The sequence below is a fragment of the Abrus precatorius genome, unplaced genomic scaffold (assembly GCF_003935025.1).
Source record: "Abrus precatorius isolate BTA unplaced genomic scaffold, Abrus_2018 Scaffold4, whole genome shotgun sequence".
Taxonomy (NCBI): Eukaryota; Viridiplantae; Streptophyta; class Magnoliopsida; order Fabales; family Fabaceae; genus Abrus; species Abrus precatorius.
The window spans coordinates 15,069,054-15,080,405 of record NW_020874384.1 but is presented as its reverse complement, the minus strand read 5'-3'; the positions used below and the strand labels follow the sequence as shown (position 1 = coordinate 15,080,405).

The 11,352-nt window shown below is 25.0% G+C and overlaps 1 pseudogene; it reads right to left on the bottom strand.

Moving 5' to 3' along the window:
* Positions 1-10,427: 10,427 nt before the first annotated feature.
* On the bottom strand, positions 10,428-10,811 carry LOC113865972 (annotated as a pseudogene).
* Between the last annotated feature and the right edge of the window lie 541 nt (positions 10,812-11,352).

Genomic DNA, 11,352 nt, shown 5'->3' with positions numbered 1-11,352 from the left:
AAGCTGAAGATTTTTTAAAATATATTATATAAATAGTATTTTTTATGGTTTATTCATTGTCTTAAGCAGCAAAGTTGTTTTTAAAGGTAATATTTTTTTAAATTTATTTTTAACAAATATCTTAAATATACTAAATAAAGAATATTAAGTATTTTTATTATAATTTTTAACCTTTAAAAAATAGTTTTATACTTTTTTTTACGAAAAGTTTTATATATATATATATATAATGTTTACTTATTTTTTTAATTGCTTATTCATATATTATTAAGAAAATTAATAAAAATATATTTTAGAGTATGTTTGGGAGGAGGTTTTTGGAGATGAAGTGAAGAGAGATATATTTTTTAATTTTAAATTAAAATTATTATATATTATTTATGATAATAAACACATTATTGATACATTAAATTTTTGTTAATATATTAATTTATATATTTTATTTTTAAAAAATATTAATTTTAAAAATATTAATTTAAAATATAAATTGATGTCCTGTCTCTTCTCTTTCTAAAATTCCACTTTTCAAACAACTTTAAGAAGATATATTATTTATTGAGTAAATATTTTTTTAATATTAATTTTATAAATGATTGTTGTAAAAAAAGAATTTGGTAAGATTTTTTTTAATATTTTAAGTTTAGAATATTAAATCTTTTAATTGATGCATATCTTTTTTAGAGAAGAAAACAAAGAAACAAATAAAAGAATTATAATTTTGAATATTAGACTTTTTTACGATAAATAATTTCAAAGTTTGTAGATAGTAAAACTCAGTCTTTAAAATTATAATATGAATAAACTATTTACTCAATTAGGAAATTTATATATGTATTATTTTTATACAGGAGTTGTATCAAATAGTAATTTGTATTTTTTTAGTCATTCATTTATATTTTTAATGAGGTTAATATACTTGTAGAAAAGTGAGATAATTTTTATTTAAAGTAACACAAGAGATGCATGATATATAGATTCAAAATATTTTTTACTTTTGAAACATGAATATAAGTTCAACATGATAATTGTAAAAATATTTAATGAACTTAGTACCTCTAAACTAATTTTTAATAATATTTTTAACGAGAACACCAAAATTAACTAATTTTAAACGTTTGTAAATACTAAATCAACATTAAGAAACTACATTTCACATATAGATACGTTTTAATTATGTTATCTCTAACAAACATTTTTCTAGGAGATCAAAGCAAGAAATGTCTTACAACCTCATGTGTTTGTGTGGGAGCACGCTTCATTAATATTCACAAAATATAACATATAATTGGAATTTTTATTTTAGAAAAAGGACATATAATTAAAAATGATATTTATAATGAGATAAGAAGATAGAGGCTTGACTACAGTTTCACAAATTCTTTCACGCAGGGTTAAGGATATCTTTACACGAGAGATAAACAAATAATAATAATAATATATTTTAAAACAAATTTTGATTGAATAAATTAAAAAATATTTCATAAAAATTAATTAGTATCTAAAATGTGTAAATTATACACACACAAAAATACTGCTAATGATAACCAATTTAATAATTTTTAAAAGTATCTGTAGTATGTAAAACCTTAGTTAATATAAAGTTATAATAATAATAAATAAAAAAACTGCCTTTACCCCTCCCCTCACGCCCTTCCTCTTCTCAATATTTTCATCATTTTACTGCAACAAGATCACAGTAATAGAGAAGTGATTTTGTTTTTGTCGGACTAGTTTAATTTTTTCTTTCTTTTCTTTTACTAAAAGACAAACTATCAAAATGAGAGGAAATTACTCTTTCCATTTGTTTCCTTTGCTAAACTATTCAATCAGAACAAAGTGTTATGACTTTATCAGGAATAGTTTATTTGTATGTTCGTAAATAATATTAATGAATTTGAGTGTAATTCATCTTCATTTGCTGTGAGTAATTTTTTTATTTGAATTTGCATGTTATATCAAAGAAAAACATTATATATTTTCCATTTTTGATCAATTTTTATATATTACTTTAAAATTTTATCTTTATATTTGAGTCCCGCAACAAAAATTTCCTAACTTTGACCTGTGATAAAGGTTCTGTATATTTTCTTTGGGTAATGGAATTGTTAACACTGTCTATGACAAAATCACACTTTTGAAAATCATTTTTTTCTCAAATAAACTAACTCTTAATACAAAGAAGCACTTATAAGGTCACTTTAACTTTGTTTAGACAGCTAAAGCCATCACGATATTTCATTCAGGAAACCAAAAACAGGAATATCACAGAATGGGTTACAAACTTACAATATAGAATACAAATCCAACGTGAGAAATGAAAAAGAGAGAGACAGAATGGATAGGGTTACATTCAAGAATGCCTCATTAATAGCATCCTTATATTTGTGTTAAAAAATAACAAATTAATATTTAATGAATACTATTAATCATAATCTAAATATCGTATTCATATTTACAAAACTAAATATAATAAAAAAAGAGAAGCAAGTTTTGCAGCACTTTCTCTAACCAGAGCATATATAGGACGTGTCTAAAACACTGCCATTCGACGTCATTTTCCTACCTTAGTTTAAGACAGACGTTGATAAGAAATTAAAAATAAAATTTATGTGACTTGTCTTTACGTTTCGGACTGCGATTCGTAGTCTTTCATTCATCCAAACAAGAATAGTCGTAAAATGACAATTTTACCCCCGAAATAAAAGGGATTTAATTTGACTCTTACGAGAAAGCGTTTATCCAATGTAATCATGTTGCCCTCCATATTAATTCCTTCCATTTATTATGTTGTTCTTTTGTTTTTCCTTTCAATCTTTAATATCAAGGAAAGAGAGGAACATTGTGATTATGAAGGCAAAGAAAAAAAGGCATGCTTAGCCAAATGGCTTATAAATCAACAATTTCAACCACCCCACTCATTACCCTAACAAAAGTGGCAAGATTCTCCCTCTTCATCCACCTCTTCCGTATTATACACAAGAGGCTATGTTAATACCATTTATACCAATGCACAATCACATGCATAGCCACTATATGGATCCCACTTATTACTCTCTCACACATGTTGTGGGGCATAGTGACAGGGTCCTTTAATTGCAACACAAGGGCAAATAAGGAAAAGTTCATCAAATAATTTAATTGTACATTCCTTGGTGGCTGAAACACAAAACAGTAAACCTGAAAAAACCCAGTGGGCCCCATGGGATTGAAAATCAACGCATCGAAGGTGGTCCATTAAAAATTAATCCAAAATAGGAAACATAAATAATAGACAGGAATTTATTAGGCTATTTTTCACAGGACATTCATTGAGGGAAATAAAAGGTAGGAAAAATAAAAGAATTGAGAGAGTGTAAGATACGTACAGAGAGCATTAAAAAAGAGGATTGAAGGGGACAGGGAAAAACAGGGCAAAGCGAAATGATGTTTTGGGGGACAAGAAAGCGGCTTTTAATTTTGGATTGCCGGGTTCAGAGCGCGACAGATAACTTCTTCACTACCTCCGGGATTGTCCTCCACGCTCTCATCTGCATGCGTCCCTTGCACCACCCAACCAAAATGCTCCAAACCCCCACTTATACAAAATATTTACTAGTTAGAGAATAAAAAAATAGAAAAAAGGTAATTTTTATTTTTATTTTAATAAATTACTTCGTTTTAATTTTAAAACATATATTTAAATGCTATATTGTTTATTTATAAATATATTTATTATATTTTTAAAATTATTAATATTTTTTACTGGAACATTATCATTTTTAAGTATTTAACTTCAACTTTAAAAACCGATATAATTTTTAAAAAATTAATTTTTCAAACAACTGAAATAGGAATGGCGAGACCAATGTAGAATGCAGCCATGGAGATTTCATCATTGCATAACCCATTGGTGAAATAGGAAAATTCACCGTTAGTATGGTTTACATTGGGAAGCTAGCATGAATCATAATCAATTCATCATTAGTGAAAAGAAAATATCAAAATAGTCATTAATTGAAAAAGCGAATTGTGTCAAACACTTAATGTTTCTGAGGGATAAGATCAAGGGTTTTGTTTGAAGACATAAACAGTTAGAACACAAGAGAGTGACAGTGACAACGAATTAAAGGTCAACAAATTAGATGTTCATAACTAAGATCATGGGTCAAACTGTGTCTATCAAAAAAGTCACCAATGTTGAGCTCACATCCCCACGAGTCAATTAGGGAGAAGGATAATAGCAGATAAAATGTGGGCATATGACACGTCAAAATGCAATTCCAGAGAGCTAAGCAGACATTAGAAAATTAATGGTGAATAAAGAAATCAAAATATCTAAATATTTTTTTAATAAAATCTCAATAACATTTATTTTTATTCAATATAAATAAAATAAAATAAAATGCTCAATATACAACATAAAATATAGGAATGGAAATGAGTCTTACACTCATTAAACATTTGCAAAAATTATCCACAGTGGACATAATAAATATTCGTTTAATAAATTTTAGTTTAATTATAAAAAAACATATTCAAAAAAATGAGTAAAAATACTATAATACCGATACTCATTTATCTTTCTCTCTCTATATATAAACATTACATTATAATTTAGTAATTTTATTGGTAATTTTAAATTTTATTTACAATTTTTATAAATTTATTTATTTTAGAACAATATTTATATTGTTTGATAAATTATATTTTAGCTAACAAACGACCAGTAACAGATCGTAAATACATGAATGGATATCAAAGTTAATTATTATGTAATTAATAAGTAAATAAATATGTATTTTTTTAAAGGTAAATTTTGTGATACCCATGAAATTTTTTTAAAGTAGCCGTACATATTTAAATAATAAATTTATTTAATAATAAATTATTATATTTAAATAAGTTGAAGATTATTTAAGTTAAAATTAAATAAATTAAAATTTAAAAATAAAATAATATTATTATATTAATATATTTTTTATATTTTTAATTTTTTTATTATTAATATTTAATTATTAAATTAATATATTATTTATAAATTTTTTTATTTATAATAAATAGAATTTACTTAAATATAAATTATATTTTATTTGAAACTTAAAATTTATAAAAAAATAATAAAAAAATAAAATAAAAAATTTAATATATATATATATATAATAGGATAATCCAACAAATAATATAAATAATATAATTTTAAATAAATTATATATAATTATAATTTTTTAACTTATTACGTATTTTTTTATTAGTATAAATTTTTTGGGTACAATATTTATAAAAAAATTTTAGAGTACTATAACACATATTTTTTAAAATGTAAATATAAATATGTATAATACTTGTTATCATCCATTCATCCTACTAAATTTTATTTAGATTTAAATACTTTTGAATAAATAAATTATCACAATATCTTTGAATGTGTCTTAAAATAATTTGAAAAAGTTAAGCTTAACAAATATTACTTTTCACTTAATTAAGAAGTCAATGATTCTCAAATTAAAATGGGTAAAAAATTAATTTTAGATACATTTTTTCTATTAAATATCGTAAGTGATTGTAATGTAACATTCGACCTTACTTTGCAAGATGAGTCATTTAATAGATTATTATGGACACTATATCTTGTTTTTAGAAATAAATTATAATGATTAATCAACTGTTTACAACCAATACTAATTGCTTAAATTATATACTTCTTTTAATTGTGTATCTTCTAAAATTTTACACATGAAATGGAATAATTATAAAAAAAATTGAAAATTTTTCCTGACTCTTTATTATTTCACTTAGTAAAATTTGGAAATGATATAATTAAAAAAAATTAAATAATTTCCTATTAAATGACCAACCTATTTTCCATTTAATAAGTTCCTATTTTTTAACATAATAAATAATATTAAATTTAAAAAAAATAAATCAATGAAAAATAATGTCTTTTCTGGTTTTCATTTTAAATTTAAAAAAAACTATTGTATTTTTTATATCAGATAATTTTTTATTTTGTAGAACAACTGAACAAGTGATGATTATGTCACTCTTTAACGGGAAAGTGCGATGTACGCGGATGGCATATGTAGGAAAGTGACTTAAAGCATATATTTTCATTTCATTACAATAGAATGTAATTTATTAACGCACGGAAAATATAAAATGTTAAAATATTATTTATAGCTATCATTTTTGTTCTTTAAAAAAATTAATATAATATTTAAACATTTATATTAATAAATAATGTATTATACTAATATTTAATATATTTAATAGTTTTCCAGTGAAATTATTTACTGGTATAATATATCATATTATTAGTATAAAGCTTTAGAGTTTATACCAACAATTTTGCTTTGTTACCAACAAAAATTATCTTAATACTTAATAATTTGTGTCTGTAAAATAAATGTTTTTTAGTGATGGTTATCAATTATCGCCAGAATTTTAATTTTATATCGTGGAGTTTGCCAAAAGAAAAGGCATTTAGATATTTGATTATGCAATAAAAAAATACAATTTACAAATAAAAAAAAAAACTTATGTATCATGGTAAAAACAAAAATGGAATTTATAATTAAAAGTAATTAAAATATTTGGTTAATACCGTGAAATATTCTTTGGAAAAGTATCCATAAAACAGTGGTTGGGCAGAGGCTTTCATTATTATAAGAAAGAATCATTAACTGGCGCTACTTTTGCACGCTTTGTTGTTAAACCATGCATACACAGCATCATGGGCAATATGGTTATTCCGCGCGTTAATTATGATATTTATTATAAGCCGTTGGATCTTAAACATCGTCATCATATCGTGCTCGTTTTAAGGTGACGCCACTCTCACGCTATTCTTATGGGCTTTTGATGACAAGAGTGCTCCTTGTCTTGCCTCAGCATCTACTACACATAATTATGCCCAATTTAACATATTACAGTCATATCACAAAAAGACGTACAATTCTCAGAGGAAAACAACCTTTGACAAAAATAAATAAATAAATAAATACAGTTTGACCAAAACATAAAAAGCGTGGATATAACTTGCTAACAAATTTGTGATCAGGTGAAATTTTTTAATGAGTAACTTCTCAGACAAAAATAAATTATATTTTTATGATGTAATTATATCTTAGTAGATAAACATTTCGTTGTCATTATTTATCAAAAAATGTAAACTGTCACTTGTAAACATAATTTTAATTGCTAAATTCTTTAAGTTGAAACCAGTAATAATTCACAATTAAATTTCAATAAAATATTAATTATTTAATCTTATAAATATTTTTATTTTTTATATTTATACTAAAATAGAGACTAAGACAAGTATACATTTTTTATACATTTTACCACATCACAACTTCAACTTTTTAACAATTTACTTAAAATATCATTTTAATTAATATGTAATATTACACTTAAAAACAATACTAAAAGTTTAACGAGCGTGAACAATAGTAATTACAAAACTTAACAAGTTGACAGATCATGCCTAAGTTAACTTTTATTTTAATGAATAAGAGATGTGACATTGAATATATATATATATATATGACCTTCGAATTTTTTTTCTTCTTCTTCTAGCTTTAAAAATATTTAACTCACTCCTCTAATTTTTAAATACAGATTAATAATTATTTTTTATTGACTACATTGTATTTGTTAAATATTTTTATATACACCGTTCATCTTCTTAAGAAGAAACACCTCTCATGAGAAAGGTGATAATGAACGAGGCACTAGATTGTAGATATGGGGATGACACAATCACTTCATCTTCCATGCACATAAGTACAGTTATATCTGATTGAGAATTGATAATTTCATGGCAAAGAGGAAATCGGAGAATTCGATGACGTATTCACCGCTGAGAAGGAAAAAGAAGATGACTGTACTTAATAACAATGCATCATAATCACCAAGTCATTTAACTTATTTAAAATTAAAATTTTAAAAATATTATCATTAAAATATATTTTTCAATAATATTTTTTTTTTCAAAGTTCGTCTGATCTCTACCAATTTTTATTCAATTAAATTCATGTTATTTATTATTTTTATTATTGTTTTTAACTTTTATACGCTCTTATGATATCTTTAAAAGTTTTTCGCTGCACTTGACTAAATTATTTTAAATTATAATATTATTTTAATGTTCTTGTGTATATGACATTATTTATATATTTTAATATTTTATTTTTTTCTTAAATAGCAAAAATATTTAATAAAATTCAAATGATTTACAGAAATAATTTATTTAAATCAAATTTAAAATTTAATATAATTTTTTCTGAATAGAAATAAAGAAGAGGGAAGGAGAGTTTAGTAAAAAGAAAAGGCAAGATATTATGTTAATAATATATACTGAGAGGTTAGCAGTGATAAATTTTAAAAATTATAAAGATTTACTTAAAAAATTAAATCATAAAAAATAAATATATAAATTTGTTTAACAAAATAAAAAAAAAACCTTGTACGATATTTTTAAAAAGTTTTTAAAATTTAATAAAATTAAACAAAATACGGCAGAATCAATTGCATCTCATCTCTTCCGTTTATCTCCAATTTTGAAATAAGAAATAAAACCAACTTAAATCTCCTCAACGTGGAAAGATGCGTTTGAAACAAGGTCTATATGAGAATAATATTTTTTAACTGGAAAATTAAAACATTTGATAGGATATTCCATTTCATTCTATTATATTAATTTTATTATTGTTATTATACTAGAAGCAGATGCACTGGAAAAGTCCACACCAACGTGCTCCAATTTTGTTTATACACGTTATAAATAACATTGTTCTTGATCTGATTTTTTGTGTTTGGATACTGGGCCTTTACAGAATGGGTGGGCCCAAAAGAATTTCCATAAGATCTCGATCCATGTTCCCTCACTAGTTAGTGCTATATGTAAATCGTGGGCATTACAAATGGGCCAATACAGTCTTCAAACCTACATGAGAAATTGAGAATTCGAGTATAAATACAAAAAAATAAAGGTTGATTTCACGCAGGTCAAAAAACATTTTGAAAAAAGAGGGAATACTACTTGCACACTTACAAATTTTAGAAAATTAAATTAATTATTAAACAATGATTAATTGATTAAACGTTAACTTTACGTGAAGTCTTTTTTGGAATTTAAATTTTTAAAATTATCACTTGAATTAAAATTTTACTTATACCCATTCCGACTCCATATTAGAGTTACATTTTGATGTATAAATACGATAAGTGACAAGAAAACATGAAGTGGTTATTAACTTGTTGTTATGCACACAATAATATATAACTGTTTATTAAAGTATTTTCCGAACTGCAACAAGCTCATTTATTATGTAGTGACCTGAGTCCAACTTTGAGAATTCAAGTTTAAAGTTAAAAATAGCATATCACTATCTTTTACATTTTACGTACAAAAATTTGTGTACATACAGGTGCGCACACATAATTTTGGTTTCAAATTTTTCTTTTATTTTTATTTAATTTAATCATTTAAGTTAATCTGGTCTTTTAAACTTGTATATTTAATTTAATCTTGTCAAATGTTTTTGAACAAAAATTTTTCTCTAATTTTTTCATGTCTTTCAACTTTGGCTGATTTAGTAAATGCTTAAGTTTTTGATGCAGATATTATAATAATAATAATAATAAGAGATTTAGTCAATATAATGCTGATTTTATGATAATTGCAAGCAGTTTAAAATGGAGAACAAAGTTGACAGGAGTCATCGATCAAGAATAATTTATAAATAATTAAAAAAGCTTTTAGTGAATTTTGAAAGATAATTTGACAGTGAAATACAAGAGAAATGTAAGATAAGAAAATATTAATCCATAATATATTTTTTGTTAAATTAAAAGAATGTTTTATTACAGGAAAAACGCAAGCAAAAATATGTAATTAAGATGATAAATTTGTTTTAAAAAAGCAAAATAAATAAAGCTTAAAATTAAATTAATAAAAAAATAAAAAGTAAAATCAAAATTAAAGTTAAACATAAGAGATAAAAATTATAATTCTGCCTAAAACTTCCGAGTACATAACATTTATTTATTAACATATTTATCATGAAAATCCTTGAGTTGTTTGAGCAAATTAAATTTCATTGGGTTATAACTTTGTATATCTACAATTTTTAACATGAATTCCGTAATAAAATCTATAGCAGAAGAGAGAATTTCATATTGCAGGGCTGTGGTACGATGCATAACTGGTGCCCTTCGATAAAAGAAAAGTTGTGGAGAGATGATAAATAGTTTTGCCAATGAATAATCATCCCTTTAATCTCGCGAGCTTTTGGTTTGATCGATCACCTCTCACACAATGACAAAGCTGTGGATCGATCACCCATGTCATCTTATGCTCTCCACGAATCCTTAAGTGCCGCTGCAAAAATCATTTGGTGTTGCCTTCTGGACGTGGATTGTGATCCTTTCATTCGTTGGAGGTTGACATGGGCATGCCAGAGCTATGAATTTTGGAACCTCATCTCCTGGCATCAGCACAGGCAAGCTCTCAGCTCCGTTTTGCTTCATCAACTGAACATCATAAAACAAACTCCATTAATGGGTTTCCATAAAACATAATTTTAATTTAATAATAATATAAAAATGTTACCAACCAGAACAGGAAAGCCCGGTTTGTGGTGAGGGGTTAACTCGGATTGTAAGTGAGGCTGTGGGGTGATGAGCGAAGAGAATGGAAGCAAAAGTTGGAGCCTTTCCCAATGCAAGCAGCAGCAAAAGAAGCAGCAAATGAACAATAACAAGGCAACGAGAAGAGCTAAGCCTAGGGGAAACCCAATAGAGAATCCAGTTGATGTGTCCTCAATCTCCATTTTTCTAATTCTATGCTGTTTTGCCTCTCATTTCACCTGAATAGATGAAGTCGTAGAAAGCATCACATTTAAAAAGAAAGAAACGTGGTGACTTTGCTTTTTAATTTGGGTTCATTGATGGTGCACTCACTACTAGTCAGTGGAGGGTGACACATTTATTATCTTATAGATATTTGATGTGACTTTAAAGGAGTAGGTCGAGGTACATTTTCCGTTCTGTACGGAAATAATGTGGTATTACAAATAAAAGGACAATCACATTTTGGCTCTGTTGTTAAACTTTAAACCTTGATTAATTAATATTATATTAAAAATTTATTCCACTTTTATTATAAATAAACATTTTCCAAAATGATTCGCTACATTTCGTTCTTGATATTGATTGTAAAATTACTCTAGGCAGGATAATATTTATTTCACATTTCCTATGAGTTGTAAGAAATAAAGAAAAAATAGATAGAACAAATATAAAGAAACAAAACACTTAAACTAAAAACAATAAACCCAAAAATGACCAAGGAGTTTTGTAGTTGTTCTAATG